General features: G+C 36.7%; 1 protein-coding gene across 3 annotated transcripts in view; it reads right to left on the bottom strand.

Moving 5' to 3' along the window:
* Positions 1-19,913, bottom strand: part of LOC129950273 (GTP-binding protein RAD) — a 214,682-nt gene that overhangs the window by 50,768 nt on the left and 144,001 nt on the right. The gene's annotated exons all lie outside the window — the stretch shown is intronic.

Here is a 19,913-nt window from a genome sequence, read left to right as displayed (position 1 = left end):
TTTAGGCGAGCTTCAAGCTTGCTTCAAAACCACATGTTAATGTAGTAGTGTACGAACAAACCCCTTTCTTGAAGTTTTCATTTAATGTAAAACTTTGTTTTTGCTAAAGTTAATTTTAACTTTTAATTTTCACAAAACTTTCTTCTATTTGTGTTTTTAACTTCCCATAGGAAGTTATTGTAATGGGTCCGATTTGTCAAATTGAAAATTTTGACATTTCTCAACGTTTCAAGGTCCCTAGAGTCGAAATAAAAGATTTTTAGAAAGATGTCTGTGCGTGCGTGTGTACGTTCGTACGTCCGTACGTCCGTACGTTCGCGACGTTTTTTTCGTCGTCCATAGCTCAAGAGCCAGAAGAGATATCAACTTCAAATAATTTTTGTTATACAGATAATAAGGCAGAAAGATGCAGAAAGGGCTTTCAAGAAAATTGCGTGGGTGGTTTTTTTACCATAGCAGTTTAAAAAAAAGGTGAAAATTTTGGTTAACCCTAAATATCTTACGAACCAAAAACGCTAGAGACTTGAATTTAATTTTATATAATAAACTGTAACGTGATCTCAAAGAAATATATTTTTTGAAAAAAATCTATCTAACGATTTTTTTTCTAAATCAAAAAAACTGAAAAAAAAAATTTGTCACCTCCTAAATTTAACGACTTACATATGATTTCATCTCCAAAACAATTTTGAGCAACGGAGAATAATGTTTTTGAAATCTGATAAAATTTTGAAAAAAATCGAATTGACAGTTTTTTTATAAAAAATAAAAATCTAAAAAAAACCTTACTCAAAGTTCGTAAAAATTAAATATCGATTCAAATATCTTTTCAAAACCTTAAAATTTATGCTTCTAACTAATTTTTTCTTATAAAAAATATTGTTTTCAACATTCAGTAAAATTTTGAACAAAATCGAATTGATAGTTTTTTTATAAAAAATTAAAAACCGAACAAAAATTAACAAAAGTTGGTAAAAATTGAATATGGATTCAAATATCTTTTCAAAAACTTGAAAGTTAGACTTCAAACCTATTTTATCTTATAAGAAATATTGTTTTAAGCATTCTGAAAGATGTTGAGAAAAATGGAATTGACAGTTTTTTTACAAAAAATAAAAACCTTAAAAAAAAAATTATAAAAGTTCGTAAAAATTGAATTTCGACTCAAATATCTTCTCGAAAATTGTAGATATTGTCTTTTAACTACTTTTATCTTTCAAAAAATATTGTTGTTAACATTTAGTAAAATTTTGAAAAAAATCGAATTGATAGTTTTTGTACAAAAAATTAAATACCTAAAAAAAATTTAACAAAAGTTGGTAAAAATTGATTTTCGACTCAAATATCTTTTCAAAACTATAAAATATTGGCTTCAAACTAATTTTATCTTATAAGAAATATTGTTTTCAACATTCGATAGAATTTTGAAGAAAATCAAATTGACGGTTTTTTTTACAAAAAATAAAACTCTAAAAAAAACAATACTAAAACTTGGTAAAAATTTACTTTCGACTCAAATAGCTTTTCAAAAATTAAAAATATTGGCTTCAAACTTATTTTATTTTACAGAAAATATTGTTTTCGATATTCAGTGATTTTTATATAAAAATCCAACAGTCCGTTTTTCATAAAAAATAAAATCTATTAAAAATAGTACGCAAATTTGGTAAAATTGATACTAGTACATATAGACAAACTTTTAAGCAAGACAAATCGACAGACGGGATGGGAAGTTATCAGTGTGGGTCGCATCCCAGCCTCTTTTTTTTTTTGTTATCCTGACAGGTCTTCTTTCAGTTGTAACAATTTTTAAATACAAAAATCTGGCTACTGCCGATGGGTTTTCTTGGGAATTTTCTACTATACTATTTATAAATATATAAATGCCAACAAAAACAGGGGTAATGTCTTGATTTTACCAACAATAAAACTGGGTTTAAAGTATCGCAAATTGTATTGGTTTAAATCTTAAAGATTTCTGTTGGTCTAAAGTTCTTTTAAAAGAATGGGTGCTTCTGTGTTTTTTTCCTTTACTCCACTAGAATTTATACCCCTTAAAATCTATTATTCTGCTATAATTAGTATTCCATCAATTACTTTTATATTCTTCTTCTTAAGAAGAAGAATGAAAAATTACGATACAAAATATCTACACGCATTTTGTAGTATACCTACATCCTTGAAACCCTCCTTACTCTCGAAGAAAAATAAATCTCTTGACTTTTAGTATAGTTTTAACGTTCCAAGAAAGTCTTTTCTAATTACCCACCTCGCACATAACGGATGGATTACGAAAGCTTGCCGGGTTATTAAAAATTGAAAATGAAAGTAATATCACAATTAAAACAAGAAAAAAATCCTTGTCGTTAACACAAATTGGGTTTTTTGTTTTTCGCTCCCTTTACTCTTCTCTGATGGCCATCACCAGTAGATGCATCAGTATAATAAATTACTTAACAAAATTATACACTGTAATACTTCATCACCATCTCCCTTGAATGCAACACTTAAAAATGCTGTCACGGAAGCGTGAAAGCAGCACTTTGCGTGATTTGAAAATCAAATGAATGAACGACGACGCTAGCGAACGAACTACGAACGGTGAAAGAACGAACTAACGGACAATGTTACGTGCAGCGACTCACTGTATATTAATGTGCAGATATACTTTATTGTACTTCCCTATTCATTTACGTTGTTGTCACGGGCGCGCTGAAATTACCTTAAAACTTTTTTCTTGCTGAAGAAAAAAGTAATTAAAATAAACGATACGCTTGCTAAGTTGGTGGCCTTTTTGCTGCTTTACTATCAAGGAACAGGCTACCGGCTACAAGCTACAAGAGAACAATCAGCAGAAAAGAGTGCGGTGTTACTTTTTTTTTCTTAAGTGAGTGCGCGTAGGTACTCCATAGAAATGGCTGGCCACTCAGCCACAGCCACATCCACAGCCGCCCAGTAAGGTGAAAATAAAATTGATTTTCCAACCGCAGCATTATTCAAACCCCCCATCGTCAACACTGAGCCACCCGCCGCCACCTTTGCCATACCTTTTTATATGAAAGTCTCATCCTCCATGCCCTTTATAGAGAGACCATTACATCTTTCCTTGGCGATTTACAGCAAAGTACGCCGCACTTACCACCGAAGCGCACCCAATGAAATTATATCCCAACGAGAGACCTTATCCATTTAAATTACGTGGCAGTGGCAATCAGGTCTTTACCAATTAGGGACTTTAAGCTGTGTAGCTAGTGCGGTGAAATGTAAATATAGCATACTTACGTAGGTGAAAGGAGCAGAACTGCAGGAGTAAGGAGTAAGCTTGTGGATTGTGGTCAGGTCGGTCGGTCCTGTCGGTTTGGTTGGATGGTCTGTCAAAACGGAAGTAGAAGTAGTTTAGCCAAAGACTCGTTGAATTCGATTTAAATTCCGTTAACTACCATAAGTGAGTTGACTTTATGGTTAACCACTGCATTTTGACCTGGCATCTTCTGGACGTGCAAAGAGGACATAATGATGACACAGTGCATCAGTGGGATGAAAGTCATTCTCATCCCCATATCCACATCCTCATCTCCATCCCCATATAAAATCTGAGCTTAAGCAGTGAAAGAGAATTGACTTCTTAAACCCTTAAACCCATATGATGTATGTCGTGGCGTATCGTGTCTTCTATCGCCATCAACCCTTTAAGTTTGTTTATTCATTTGCTTTGCTTGGTGCAAACAAAATTTATTGAATTCACCCCCATCTGCCATAAGGGTGAGGATACATTGAGCACCCGTTCTAAAGGATGTGCACAGAAAATAAATATTAATAGATAATTTATGGCCAGATAGGTAGACACTTATGTGACCAACTGACTCCTCAAAAAAATGGAAGAAGAAATCCTGCTTTAGAAAAATCCCCGAGCTTTATGATATTTATGAGTTTTTCAAACAAGACGTAAACTTTTCCGAGTTTAAACTCTAGTGTAAGATAAACAAAAAGTGAATTCTTTCGATTTCTTTTTCCAACAAAATAATAAACTCAGGATTTGTTCAAGGATGCTTCTTTGTTTTTTCTTCTTCGTGGATTTCGATTTGATTTTCTAAAATTCTTTTTTCTTAGTTTACTTTTAACCTCTTGAAAGAAATCCCAGTACCAGAACCTACCTTTAGCTGCGTCAGTATATAAAGTTTATATACCAGTTTTTGGTAGATTGCAAGCTCAACGATTTAGGCTAGATGAATACCTTTCCGAATGGAAAGACTATAACTATGCAGTTTATTGTTATTGTTTAGCTGAAATAAGAATGTAATAAACAAAATAACCTTTCTACAATGTAACTCCATTCCGTTTTCTCAAAAGAGTATAGATTGTAAAATTAGCACATATTTGCTGTAGACATTAAGCTTAGAATGCAATGGCACGGCAGGAACCGGTAGTAAATTGGACTAGGAGATTTATGGTTCTATTTGATTTGTTTTGTAGTTGTTTTCGTTAAGTTGAATATTTTTAAGGATTCAGTTTCAAGTTACTTCGAAGTGAATAAAGAGATTTGTTTTTTTTTTTGCAACTTAATAAAGCCTTCTGATAAAATAAAAAATGGTTTATGGCTTTGACTTAGGCAAAAAGTCTTCAGCTATAGATGCCTCAAGGAGCGCCTCATGATTATACGCATCAAGGCTAAATTCGGCAACATTAGCCTGAAATGCGCGTACGCCCCCACAGAAGAGAAAGACGACAACACCAAAGATATGTTTTTCGAGCTCCTAGACAAAACATATGAGCAGTGTCTTAGCTACGATATTAAAATAGTCCTAGCCGATTTTAATGACAAGCTAGGAAGGGAAGACATCTTTGGTGGAATTATCAGGAAGAACAGCCTGCACGACAACACTTCCGACAACGGATTCAGGCTCATAGATTTTGCTACGGGGCGAAACGTCATGGTAGCCAGTACGCGTTTTCCACACCTCAACATCCACAAAGGAACTTGGACTTCTCTAGATCAAACTACAGTCAATCAGATTGACCATATTGCAATCGACGCCAGACACGCTTCCAGCATCATGGATGTACGAACTGTCCTAGGAGCTAACATCTACTCGGATCACTACCTCGTTGTAGATAAGGTAGCACTTCGGATTTCCAGACCCAAGGCAGAACAGGGAGGTGCTGGGACAAGGTACAACGTCGAACGGCTACAATCGCCAAATCCTTTTCCGACCGAGTTACAAGTAATCTCTCTCGAAGTTCTCTGGAAACATTGCCAAGATGCAATCAGAGAAGCCACAGCTGATGTGCTGGGTTACAAACTGCCACCAACAGGGAACCCCTGGTTTGATGAGGAATGTCGGCAGGCAAATGCAGCCAAACAACAGGCATGCAAGCGGTGCTGCTTAAAAGGACGAGAGCTGCTCATGAGCTCTATGGGCAGAAGAGGCGAGAGGAACGCCGACTTCTCAGAAGTAAAAAGAGAGGGCATGAGAAGCGTGCGGTCGAAGATTTTGAGAGGTGAAACGATATTCACAGGTACATAAACCTAGAACCGAAGCCTGCAAAGACGAAAGTGGAAACATCATAGTGGAACCGCAGTCAATACTGAGGGTATGGAAGGACCACTTCTGCAGTATAACGGCGACGACGGACTGAATTCCGCTGTCAGGCAGGATGATCCATTCAACATAGACGACGTAAGCCAACAATCCCGTCCTCCCGACTTAGACGAGGTAAAGATTGCCATATCTAAGCTGAAGTCTTATAAAGCTGCTGGAGCGGATGGGTTGAATGCCAAGCTCTTTAAAGCAGCTGCAGATAATTTGGTAGGAGCATGCACCAACTTATTTGTTAGATATGGTCGGAAGAAAGCATGCCCGATGAATGGAACTTCATTATTGTTTGCCTGATCCTGAAAAAAGAGGCCCTCTAAACTGCCCCAACTATAGAAGAATCAGTCTACTTAACATCGCCTATAAAAATCTTCTCTGCCGTAATATGTGAAGGTCTGAAGCCTATCGTCAACAACCTGATAGGGTCCTTATCAGTGTGGTCTTAGACCAGGAAAGCCCACAGTAGATCAAATATTCACATTACGGCAGATCCTGGAAAAAACCCAAGAACACCAAATCGACACCCACCATCTTTTCATCGATTTCAAGGCTGCATATGACAGCATCAACAGGGACGAGTTGTATAGAGCCATGTCTACGTTTAGCATCCCTGCCGAATTCGTCCGTTAGTGCAGGATGATCATGTATAATTCACGCTGCTCCATAAAGGTTGGAAACAACTTAATAGAACCTTTCGATGTCAAAAAAGGTTTTAGACAAGGTGATGGGCTGTCATGTGATTTTTTTAACATCGTGCTGGAAAGAATAGTGCAGAGTTAACACGTCAACACTAGAGGCACTATCTTTCAAAAGTCTGTCCAATTACTAGCATATGCTGATGACATTGACATCAGAAGAACTCAGCGTGATGTCAATGGGGCTTTTGTGAGTATTGAGGCAGAGGTGGCAAAAATGGGTTTAACGTTTAAGGAGGACAAAACCAAAGTATATGCTGTCGTCAAGAAAAGAGATACAACATCGACGTCTTGGTCATCATCGACAGACGTAACTTTGAATTAGTCAATTACTTCGTCTACCTAGGCTCCGCTGTAAACGCTGAAAACAACACCAGCGCTGAGATCAAACGCAGAATAACTCTTGCTAACCGCTGTTTCTTCAGGCTAAAAAAGCAATTGAGTGGTAAAGTCCTCTCTCGAGGGACCAAAGTGTCACTATATAAGACCCTTATCATCCAGGTCCTGCTATACGGTGCAGAAGCATGGACTATGACAAAAGCGGATGCAAGCACCTTGGGTCGGGTCGAGAGAAAAGTTCCTCGGGTGATCTACGGTTCCCTATGCATCGAAGGGGAGTGGAGGAGATGATGGAATGACGAGCTGTACGGGCTGTACAGCGACGAAGACTTAGCCAGAAGGGTAATTGTCCAAGGACTAAGATGGCTGGGTCACGTAGAGCGCATGGAAACCAATGCTCCGGTCCGGAAAGTGTTCAAATCCACACCCACAAGACAGTAGAGGAAGACCGCGGATCAGGTGGCGCGCACAAGTGGAAGGTGACCTCAACCAACTTGGAGCGCGAAACTGGAGACATCAAGCTAGGGACTGAGCTAGATGGAGAAGTTGTGAAGGGTGAGGCCGTAGTTCACCCAGGCTATTGATATTCCAATTGAATTTTTGAATTATTTGAATACATCAGGACTTCCTTCATATAAACTGGACTTGAAAATTGGGGCTCCAATAATACTTATGAGGAATTTAAATGCACAGAAATTATGTAATGGTACTAGATTACGGATGGTAACTATGCAGATGAACGTGATTGAAGCTGAAGTTCTTTTCGGCTTTCCAGCTCAAGGTCAATTCGTTTTTATTCCCAGAATACCGATGATTACAAACAAATATCCGTTCGAATTTAAACTAGTACAATTTTCTATAAAGCTTTGTTTTGCTATGTCTATGAATATAGCACAGGGACAGACACTGATGGGTGCAGGCCTTGACATGACAAATCCTACTTACGGTCAATTTTATGTTGCTTGCTAACGTGTCAGCTCCGCGTGTATGTTTATGCACCTCACCAAAGAACAAAAAATATGGTTTACAAAGAAGTAGTATAACCGTAATAGAAATATGTACAGAGATAAAATATAAATTAATAAACAAAAAAGGTATGATATAAGAAAATAGTAACGTTTTTATCCTCATTTTTTTATATTAAATAGTTGAATACCTCCCGCGTGAAGCCAGGTAAACCAGCTACGAGTAGTACTTCATAATTTTTGAAAGAAACGTCATTTGAAATTTCCTCGCAAGTACAACAACGGTTAAGAAGTTAGAGAATTTGAAAGTATTAATCAAGCAGACCAGTTTACATATCAAATAAGTACGACTACAATTCTTTGGAACTTTCTCTATTTTAAGTGGTATTACTTGTACTTGAAAATAATAGGTACATAGCAGAATTGGGATTTTTACTTAGTTCTATTTTATTTCACTACTTAAGAAATTAGACGCTGTATTCGTACTTAAAAATTACCAAGTACTGATAATTACACACACACACTAAGTTGTAATTAGCCTTCTTAAAAAGTAAGAGGTAGAGCGTATTTTTAATTACTTTCAAGTACATGCGTCTCAATTCTAAGCATAACATGTGATTCAATATAAAAAAAAAAATCATTTATTTTTTAGACATTGATTATCAAAATTCTTTAAAATTGTTCCATAAAATATTGTAGTGGCTGTATTCGTATTTTTCTAAGACTCTTTTTCATTTTCATTTTTGTCGTTGAAATAAATTTGATCACACATCATGTTCCATGTTTTCGTAGGGCTGTTGTTGAAGACAGGGATAGATGTAATAAATGTTGTATTTCTATTGAAAAAAAACTAAAAGATGTCACTAAAGTGTGAGATCTTTTTATTTCAAAATAATTGAGAAATCGAAACCAATAAATTCTATATTCTCCGAACTTTCATTATAATAATGAAACATTTTGCTTACACACTTGAAAGTACAAATGAAATTCCTTAGAACGTAGAAATATAAACTGTAGGAATATTATATCATTGAGCAATTCAACATAACCTGTCACTTTGCTGTCAATATTTGACGTTAACTAATAGCTCTTGTCACAATTATCATCTATACAATTATGCCACGTACTTATTTGTTAATACTTAAATTGTTCCTTCATGAAAAGAAATCTGCAGGTGAAGAATATACTCGTACATAAAGTACATATGTTAGGGAAAATTCAGAAACATTCTGGAACACTTAATTTCTATGAAAATTTTTTTTTAAAATCTAAAAATATGACAGTCACGTTTTTCTTAGAAAATTACAATACAAAATTGTACTAGTTATTTGTCAACATGTCATTTGTCATTTTCAGATAAATGTTTTTTGTTACCTGTCACATCTGTCAATTAAAATAAAAAGTGTCAACGTATAGTGTAGTAAATTAAAATAAAAGTAGTAATAACGAAACTTTTTCAACCTTTCAAGGGCAAGTGTAAGATTGAAATATTTAAAAAAATAATATAAACAAATAATTAATTGATAGAAGAAACATTTTTCAAAACCAACAATAATCAAAAATTCAAGAACAAAGCTGTACACAATTCCTTCATCCAGATCGAGTTGAACAAACTCTGGGGCTGCACATTAGTGAAGATGAAGCACATCTTGGCGTTGATTGCTAGAAGAACGATTGATCAAACAATCAATGTAGCAGACCATGAATTTAAAGTAGTACAATCCTTAAAATTCCTTGGGGCAATATGCCAACCGATAACAACATAGAAGGAGATATAGGCTGGCGGATTCTTAGAGCCAACAGAACTTACTTCCGTCTGTTAAAGCTTTTCAAATGCAGAAACCTTACCATCATTTCTAAGCTGCTACTGTACAGCACAATGATTCTACCAACATTCACAAAGGATCCGAGGAAGGAGTGCTTAGAAAAACACATTTCGACCTCTTAGTCGCGCTTGAGAGAAAGGTCTTGCAGAGAATTGTTGGCCTCTTATTTAAGGGAGAACGATTCCGGAGACGCTGAAGTTAAGAACTGTATACGTAATGTGCCTCAAAGCTGATATTATCACAAAAATTAACCAGTTCGGGAAGTCCTTTGGAGTACATTTTTTGATAGGCGACAAAGATCAAGATACCCGAAGTCTTGAAGCTTGCAACTGGCTTCCGTTGTCTCGTAATCAAAATAAATAGAGAGACTTGTTATATGGGACCAGGACCAGATCCTGGTTGTCAAGCCGATGATAATGATGATGACATTTTCATCTCGACTACAATGTCAAAAATCTTCATGTGATTGTTGAGAAGCGTCCACAGAGAGTGACCATTAATCTTCAAAAATAATGAGACTAGGAGCAAAGCTTTTGTAAGCGATGTGCTTTACAGAGGTCACTTTTTTGTAACTGAAAATTATTCAAGCACTTAAGACTACAGCCCAAAACCATCAACAAGTTCTTGGAAAAATTAATTGATAGAATGAACTATTGCAAAGAAGCTGAGGAAGCCACTAGAAGAATGTTACATTCCATATTTAATGAGAAAATGTTGCTTTTACTAATGAAAACATCATATCGAGGAGTTTTCAATACTGACTTGACAACTTTTAAATTTAAGTTGTGAACGCAATCTTTCACTTGTCATCAAACTGTCAATGTCAATTTATTCAGCAATTTCAACATTTCCTTCATTAAGTACATAAGTTTTACCCAAATTTGGAACAATGACCGCAACTTTAAGAGCGGGAACTCAAATTGTTGGTAGTAATTCTCGCTCTAGCAGAGAGGCTACAACAATTTTCGTTGAATTGTTTGAGTATTCATAATAATTGTGTGATGTTGATAAACTGGTTGGTCAAAGTGTAGAAAATATAGCCGTTCAGCAGTCCAGAGCAAACGATCCAAATTAGTCAATGCCACGGCTTTCTCAAGAATTAAGCATCGCTCAAAAAATATAATTGTGTATTTTGTTTAAGGTTCTTGGTTTATCTCCATAGAAGAACAATCTAACTCGAGAATTTAGGCCGATGGATCATTTGAAGTGACGTTCTTTCTCCTACTGGGCAGTGGAGAAAATAAGTCAAGATGATTAATTTCATTGCAAAATCATCTTTAGTGATAAAAGTTTTGGCATTGAGTGAAACCCAAGTAGGTGAAGATTCCGATGCTTAAATTAAATAAATTGGTTGGCGCAACAGTCCGTTTGAGAACTAGGGCCTAGTGACTGACAACTTTCAACCATTCCTGTGTATGAGTACTGTTGTCAGGGATGGAAAGGACCTACAGTTTTAAGCCGAATCCGAACGGCAAATTTGAGAAAGCACTTTTCATGACACACTTGACTTGTTTCTCACTTCTGATCCTGATAAATACACAATCAGTGTATTGACGCCTCTAAGCTTATCGGACCACAGCATCATATCAGCAAATTTCTCGTGTCAAAACTCTTCAGTTAAAGAAAGAGCTCAAAAGAGAACCGTTTAGCAGTACGAGAAAGCCAATTGGGACGGTCTTAATAATGTATTCGTCGTAGACTCCAATGCAGATATGATTTGTAGTATGATTCATCTGGGAATGGAAACCTTTATCCCGAATAGGGCTAAAAGTATTAAAAACATGGTTAAACGAGCTGCAAACAGTTTATCAAAGAGAAAGAGGTGAGCTTCCGGTGTTTTAAAGCCAACCCAACTGAGGAAAACCGGAAAAGGGTAAAGCAAGCCAAGAGGGTCTGCAACGCCTTTATTCGAAGAACCAAATTTTTACATGACCAAATATTACGCGAAAATACTGCAATGTCCCAAAGGCAGTAAGAATTTTTGGTCATTTGTAAAAAAACATGATTAATTCTTACTCTTCCTCGACTTCTATGCTTGTTGTCAATGACACTCCTTCAGTTAGCTCTATTGATAAACCCAACTTATTTGCAAGGCAGTTCGCCGAAAATTCCACCTTACCAGATAGTGTCATGACTCCCCCAGTTCTTGAACACGTAAATGATTCTTTGGGACCAATCTTTTTTCGTACTCGAACTGTGGCGAGAGTTCTTAAAGATCTCAACATTCATAAACCCGCTGGCCCAGATGGTTTCCCCGCTATTATTCTGAAGTGGTGTTCTTCCACGCTAGCAAAACCACTGCGTAAGCTTTTCCATCTATCCTATTCTTCTGGGCTCGTTCCGAGTAGTTGGAAAACTGCATTTGTTCAGCCAATCCCAAAAAAAAGCCGAACGCTGATTAATTATCAGCTTAAGAAATATCTTGAGTAACGGAAGCTTCTTAATGACCGACAGTATGGCTTTCGTAGCAATAGGTCCACTGGTGATCCCATGGTTAATCTAACTGAACAGTGAAACAAATCTTTACATGATTTTGGAGAAAGTAAGATTATTGCACTTGATATTCGCTCTCGTATCGAAAATGCGTGCTTTCGGTTTTCATGAATTCCTCCTTCATTGGATTAGTAATTTGAATCGTTCAATACAAGTTGTATTGAATGGATTCATGTCTGAAAACCACAAAGTAAATGCTGGTGTGCCCCAGGGTTCTATCCTATATCAAACACTCTTTACCATTTTTATTAATGATCTCCTGTCTACAACATCTAATTTCATACATTTGTTCGCTGACGGTAGTACTCTTAGCTTTCCATATTCGTTTTTGGACTTACATCCCTCTTCTTCGAATGTGGAACAGCAACAACAAAATATGATAAGCACATTAGGTTCCGACTGTAACAGAATTGTATCGTTAAATCGAGATATACCCTCCTTGCCACTATCTTTCAATGAAACTAAAAATCTAGACATCCTTGGAATGTCCATCAGCAACCATATTTCGTGCAGTGATCACATTCACGATGTCGCCAAAAAGGCCGTAAGATGTCTTTTTTGAGACGATGCAAGAATTTTGTCTCTCCCTCTAATCTGTCTATACAATCTATAAATCTCTGCTCTGGGCTGGTGCTCCAGTAACTTATTTGAGCATCTTGGACAGTATTTAAAGAAGAGCTTTTAAAATGATTGGTGATTTTAACATCATCAACTCGTTGACTTCACTTGAACAACGACGAAAAGTTCCTTGTCTCACCCTTTTTAACCGTTATTTTAATGGACTATGCTCTAGTGAAATAGCCAGTTGCATTCCTCCCCTCAAACAATTTAAATGTAATACCCGAGTTTATCCTTTAGGCCATTTTCGGCCGTTTTATGAAGTACAGAGATTTATTTTTTAGCTGTACTACTCGAATGTGGATAAACAATTTGTTCGTCAAAAAACAAAATAATTGGTCGAGCAAAAATTCACATTTGCTTCATGACTCACCAAAAATCATGAAACATTACTCCACCAAAAATGTCGGCCCTGACAGCGTCGACCACATAAACGAAAGAGAGTTTGATTCAAAATTGCTTTGATTTAACTTCAAGCCCTTAGTAAATTTTTTGAAGTATTTCAAATTCCTTGCGTGTTCTTTAAAAAAACAAAAGTTTTCAAGTTCTTATTAAAAAACCCTTTATGTATATAGAAAACAACTAAATTTACTTATTTTATTATATTTTCTTAAAGAAAATTGTGTTTGGCCCACCCTTTATTACGTTTTTTCTCATAAACATACGAAAAATTTAATATTTTGATTTCCATAAAACTTCATCATTGCAATTTTAAAAATCATCTTGTTTCTGCTGATGAGTTTTTTCCACACACATGACAGATGGTAATTTTTGTTTTGTTTTCCCGAGCTTATTCATTTTCTCAATTTATCTTAATTTTTGTTTCCTCACTGCGCTGCACTCTTATTCCCCACCAAAAAATAAAAAAAATAAACAAAACACAAAAATCCAGTTAAAATTTATGTAAATCCTTTCGTTCGAAATTCTTAAATAAATTATTTAACCTTTTATTATGGACGTTAACCAACAACAAAAGCAATACCTCTCACGTTTACGCATAATATTTGACATCCTTTTGTGTTTTGTTTGGAATCTGGAATCTGTGTTGTCCTTGTCAGTTGTGTTTTTGTGGCACAGCACCGTACCGTCAACCATCATCGGGACCAACCCAGATTCCAGATCCCAGTCCACATTCCCAGACCTAAATCCAGACCCAAACTCACCGATACACACTTATGCGCACTGCTCAGGCTTCGCTGAAATAAATGTATGCAAGGGTTCCTGGGAAAGATAAACTTGGTCATTGAAATTTTATCTCTTCATAACCGGAGAAGGTAAAATGTTTCTGTCAGGAAGTCGTAGTTGGAGCATTGAAGGTAGAAACACAAAAAAAACCCAAAGTCAGAACAAACAAAACCACATGTACGCGGTTTAAATTCATACAAATTGCGAACCATAATTATTATGATGACTTGTAGGTTGCAGATTGCAGGTTTTAGGATATGGAGAGAGAATTTTCGAAAAGCCATATCGTACAGCTTAAGGCCGATTCTAAACCTAACTAGAATTTTTGGAGGGATAGTGGCTGATGATGGTTGGTGATGCACAAATTGTGCAAATCAACTTGTTAGCCAGGTGAAATTTTTTTTCGACAGACTTTTTAGCAGCAAATGCCAGAACACTGAGCACTGAACAGCCATCAGAAGCAGCATTATGCATCAGGAGTTTGGTTGCGTTTTTATGGTTGAACTTTTGGCAGCTTAGCTAAGCATTTAAAGTACCTCCGTTGCATTTGATCAGGGGAGATGTGTGCTGTATTTGCACAATAACCCAGGCATTTCCCTAATTGGATGCAATTAAATATTAAATTTCTCTATTCGTTGGATTAGAACTAATGTTAATATGTTTGTTAAAAATGGCGCTTATTTTAAGGTTCAAGGATGAAAATCAACAACATGAAATTTTGAGCGATTCACTCAACCGAAAAAAAAGATTAAGAACTGCATTGTTTTCCACGAACAAAAAGTTTTAATAAATTATTATTTGTGCTTTTCTGCATTTTGTGTCTGACTTTTTCGTGAAAGCCATTTCTTTGATTAAAGAACTTAAAATAATTACACTTCCCATCAAAACATCAACGTTAAAGAGATTGAATGTCTGAAAGTCATTTTAAAAACAGCAATGCCATCATAATCAACTCAGGAAGATAACCTAATTCTTTGGCTGAAAAATAGATACACGAGTCTTTATAAGATTATTTTCCTTAAAAGGTTTCTTGTTTTGCTCTTTCTTTAAAGCAATGTAATCGGCGCTTCAAGATTAAGCTCTTTAGAAGTTTATAAATTTGAACTTCAATTATTCTTTTTTATTGGTACACCCACCAAAATAATTATAAATAAATAACATTTTAAGATGTTTTAATGAAAAATTTAACAACAATATAAATTCCAAGAAGACACTTTTGATATTAAAGTCTTAAATTCTAGAACTTAATTAATTTAATATAAAAACAAATTAACTTAAAAATTGTTTTTAAAAAGGGTTTTATTTTAGAAGTGTGGTTTTTAATCTGGCAGTACTTTTTCGGAGTTCTTCTAATTGACAACTTGAACACTTGATTTATGCTCAGTTTCGTTTGCTTTCTAGAATTGCAAGATATTGACATACGGCCCCAACTGTTCTTTCTCGGCTAAAATTTAATTTTTAGTTTTTAACTATTCTTATTCGAAGTAATAATCTTCTTACAATCCTCTTGAATTGCATGGTTTAATTTTTTAGCATTCTTAAACTAGAGGCCATGTTTAAAAACTTTTGGAGATTAGTCGGAACTTAAAGCCTGTGAATTGAATATGATGTCTTTTTCAGACTACAGGAATTTTTTAGCTTTCGATAGACGATTAATCGCAGCATGGGTCAGGTTCAGTTTCAACATAAGGGACTTCATTTGCAGTCAACTGCATTTTTTGAACGGGTTTTCAGGTGTCATGAATTTAGAACTTTACTTCACTTAACTCTAACTTTAGTTGATAATGCAAAAACTACCAAAAACATTATTATTAACAAAACACTCTCCTTTGGCAAGCTACAAGTCCTAAGAAATATACATAACTTATTCCTTTTTAAATTTGACAAGGAACATTTTTACACAAAACATTAAGAAATTGTGCAGACAAAAAAATAAATCAAAGAGTAATAAAGTTCAGCTTTCAGTTGAAAGAAAAACTGTGATCAGCTGTCATTTTGACATAAGTAAACTTGACTTGATAGTTATGGAGATTTTTCTTTCTTGACTAACTTTCCAGTCAACTTTCAAGTAAAGCTGGCTTATCAGATACTAGAAACTTGCCTTACTTTCATGTCCTTTATATCTTCAGAATCTGCCCAATTTCTTTTTCCAGACTTTGTTATTTTGACAGCTGTCACTTCTGAACTATGGTTGAAAATTGTGCAAAATGTATCACCAATATAATATTTGTGTTTGCGACGGAAAGGAACAATCAATTTATAGGGGAAAACTTTTGATGAGCACATTATTTCGACTTATTAGAGACTGAACTATTTTTCGAGGAATTATGTGAAGTTGTTTGTCTACGCAGATGAGCCCGAAACGTTTTACGCATTGGCAGGGAATATTTGGTGCATTATTGATGACATACGGTCCCAATTGCTCCAATTACGATTTAACTTGTCTAATGAGAAGTAGAACCCTTAATGTGATGGTAAGTGCGTATGTCACAGGTCTTTTGTTCAATCCCTTCCTATGCCACCTAAAGTTCTTTCCCACGGATAGAGCCTTTGGCGAAAAATTGACAAGTCCGCGAAGAGTAATTCTTGTCATGAATTAGTTGGCTGCTATGAAGGTGATCCCTTTTTGAGGTTACGAAGCAAATAAGAGTAGTTCCCTTATAACTTACGTTTCCCCAAATCATCAGTGATCCTTCACCATTTATTTAGGCAAGTTCTAAGAGTTCTAAGAGGACGGACGGCAGCGGATGAATTCTCGAGATGGAATCAACGTTGGCGTCTACAGTTTCAGTAAGTTTGAATTACTTAGTGAACACCTTATAGGGCTTCTTCGACATATTCGGAGTCCAGGCCTGTAAGGAGCGGTTTATCCGGCTCCCCGTCCTTGGAGTTATACTATGGATCTGGCCCTCCAGTTTAGGGGTTGTGCCGTCGGGTGACTTCCTGGCCACGTAACAAAATACCTTAGTTGCGAAGCACCAAAAAGCCTCGGATACGGACGAAGTCACTGTTGACAATCCACGCAAACGAAATAAGGACAACGAACTTCGGATCTGAACGTGAAATGTTAGGTCCCCAGACCACGTGCAGCCAAACAACTAGCGGAAGCACTAAACTGCTGCAAGGCAGATATTACCGCCATCCAAGAAGTGCTATGGGATGGACCGGGCAGACGCAAACTAAAACACTGCGATATATACTACGGCGACTGCTACTGAATTTGTTGTTGGAACTAGACTCAGGCAAAAAGTCTTGAGTTTCAACAGTTTGAGCGAGCGTATCACGACAATCCGCATCAAGGCTAAATTCGCCAACATAAGCTTCATATACGCGCATGCCCCAAAAGCGGAGAAAGATGAAGACACCAAAGACATATTCTTCGAGCTCTTGGACAAGAGTTATGAGCAGTGCCCTGGCTATGATATTAAAATTGTATTAGAAGATTTGAATTCCAAGTTAGGAAGAGAAGACATCTTTGGTGGCATAATAGGGAGATACAGCCTGCACGACACCACCTCCGACAACGGATTCAGGCTGATCGATTTCGCTGCGGGGCGAGACGTTCTGGTAGCCAGAACGCTGTTCATACATCTCAATATCCACGAGGGGACATAAAAATCTCCTGATCAATCAACCTTCAACCAGACGACGCACGACACTTCTCTAGTATACAGGATATCCGAACATTTCGAGAAGCCAACATTGAATCGGACCACTACCACGTTGTAGCCAAAGTACGGCTATGGATATCCCGATCCAAGCCAAAACAAGGAAGTACTGTCAGAATATTCGACTTAGACGGCTACAATCGTAAGAGATTGCTATGTACTTTTCCGATAGAGTCTCTAATAACCTCTTAAGAAGTCCTATGCTGCCTGCATTAAGCATTGAAAACCAGTGGCAAAATTGCCTTGCAGCCATCAGAGATACCGCCTCTGAAGTGCAAGGTTTTACACGGCCACCACAGTGAAACCCCTGGTTTGACGACAAATGCGGAAAGCGCACGCAGCGAAACAACAGGTATACAAAACGGAGCGGCACAAAAGGACTAGAGCTACTCGCGAGCTCTACGAGCAGAAGAGGAGAGAGGAACACCGGCTTCTTAGACGGAAAAAAAGAGAGCATGAGAAGCGCGCGATCGAGGAGATAGAGGGATGTCACAACAGGAATGAGGTTCGTAAATTTTACCAAAAGGTAAAAAAAACCTCCCAAGGGTACCAGCCACGAACTGAAGGGTACCAGACGAACCAAATTTCGCTGTAAGGGAGATAGAATCCCTCAACCTAGGCGACGCAGATCAACAATTCCGCCTACCCGACCTTGACGAAGTGAAGATAGCTATATCTAAACGTAAGTCAAACAAAGGAGCTGAAGCTGACGGCAGCGCCTCCGAACTATTCAAAGCAGCAGGCAATGACTTGGTAGGGAGCATGCACCAATTCATCTGCAAAATATGGTCGGAAGAAAGCATGTCCGATGAGTGGAATCTCAGCATAGTGTGCCCGATACATAAGAAAAGAGACCCTCTAAACTGGGCCAACTACAGGGGCATCAGTCTCCTTAACATTGCGTATAAGATCCTCTCTGTCGTATTATGTGAACGTCTGAAGCCATTCGTCAACAACCTGATTGGTCTTTATCAGTGTGGCTTCAGACCAGGAAAGTCCACTATCGACCAAATATTCACACTACGGCAGATCTTGGATAAAACCCAGGAGCTTCAAATCGATACAAACCATCTCTTTATCGATTTTAAAGCCGCGTATATGACAGCATCTATAGGGAAGGCAATTGAGAAGTAAAGTCCTCTCTCGAGTATCTAAAATCACCATCTATAAGACACTCATCATAACGGTTCTCATTTATGGCGTTGAGGCCTAGACCCTGTCAAAGAAAGATGAGAGCGTCTTAGGATGATTGCAGAGAAAAATTCTTCGGGTGATTTTTATTCCCGTATGAATAGATGGAGATAAGAGGAGAAGATATAACGACGAACTATACGGTTCATGCCTTGTTCAATAGAGCAAGTTTTCTACATTTATTATCATTAATCATCAATAAGCTTGAAAGCAAGATCTCTTAGCGAAAATTCTTGGCTTCGGTTTTGGCAAATCGCTTTTTCGGTGAATTAGAAATAACCTTTCGTATCGTTTAATTCAAGTAGTCCCTATTTGAAGGATGCAAGTCTGAAAACACAAAATAAAAATTGGTGTGCCATAGGACTCTTTTCTGTCTCCTACACTCTTTTCCAAATTAGTTAATGATCTCCTCTCTGAACTTATGTACTTCGCTGACCATATTACCCACCGTTTCCATGTTTGTTTTTATAATGAAAACTCTGCCCTTTTTATGTGAATCTTCTTTGGCAATGTATAGGTATGATAAGCTCTTTCAATTTTGATTTTGACAGCATTGTTAAATGGGGGGCACAAATCGAGTAGAATTTAATGCGTCGAAAACTAAATGCTTTCTTCTGTAGTTTGAACATTATTTACCACTTTGGCCAATATGAATGCCACTTAAATCAAGGTGATGCAATAAGTTGTTCTCCACCTCTGATCTGGCTATTTTTTAAAAGATTTATATACATCCAAGACCAAAGTATGCTTTTCATCTTATGACCTGCGTTCCTGCAACTTGTTTAAGTCTCTTGATATTAGTATTCAACGCTTGAGCACAGTCGTAAAGAATTCAACCATAATACTTGCTCCTCCAGGAATGCTCAATGCGCCCAAATTTCAGTCTTATTGTCAAATACAGAGCTTCGTTCTTTAGCCGTACTGCACGAATACTGAATGCTTTAACACATTCTGTCTTTATCAGTTACTGCACCGACAAACACCTTTATTCAAAAGCTCTCCCTTTTCTAAAGCGCATCACTTTATTCTGCTTCAAAAGTGGCAGTAAAAATGCATTTCAACAGATACCTAACAAGTGTTGTATAATTTAAAGACAATACAAAATAATCCTTCTTTAAATATATAAAAATGCAACAAATAAAACTGCCTTAATAAACACTTCGGTGAGTGTATCTAAAGCGGTCTAAGAAACATTTAAACACATCCCATCCATCCTTAACATCAACGCAACGAATATCTTTCCATTGTTACACTTGGCTCAGAAGTGGGATTGCAATAAAAATACAAATATACATGTATCCTTTCTTCCTTAACGAAATTCCAAATAAAAATAGAATGA

Source organism: Eupeodes corollae, chromosome 3, assembly GCF_945859685.1.
Source record: "Eupeodes corollae chromosome 3, idEupCoro1.1, whole genome shotgun sequence".
NCBI classification, from domain to species: Eukaryota; Metazoa; Arthropoda; class Insecta; order Diptera; family Syrphidae; genus Eupeodes; species Eupeodes corollae.
The sequence above is the reverse complement of the archived record's forward strand: the minus strand, read 5'-3'. Positions and strand labels throughout refer to the sequence as shown.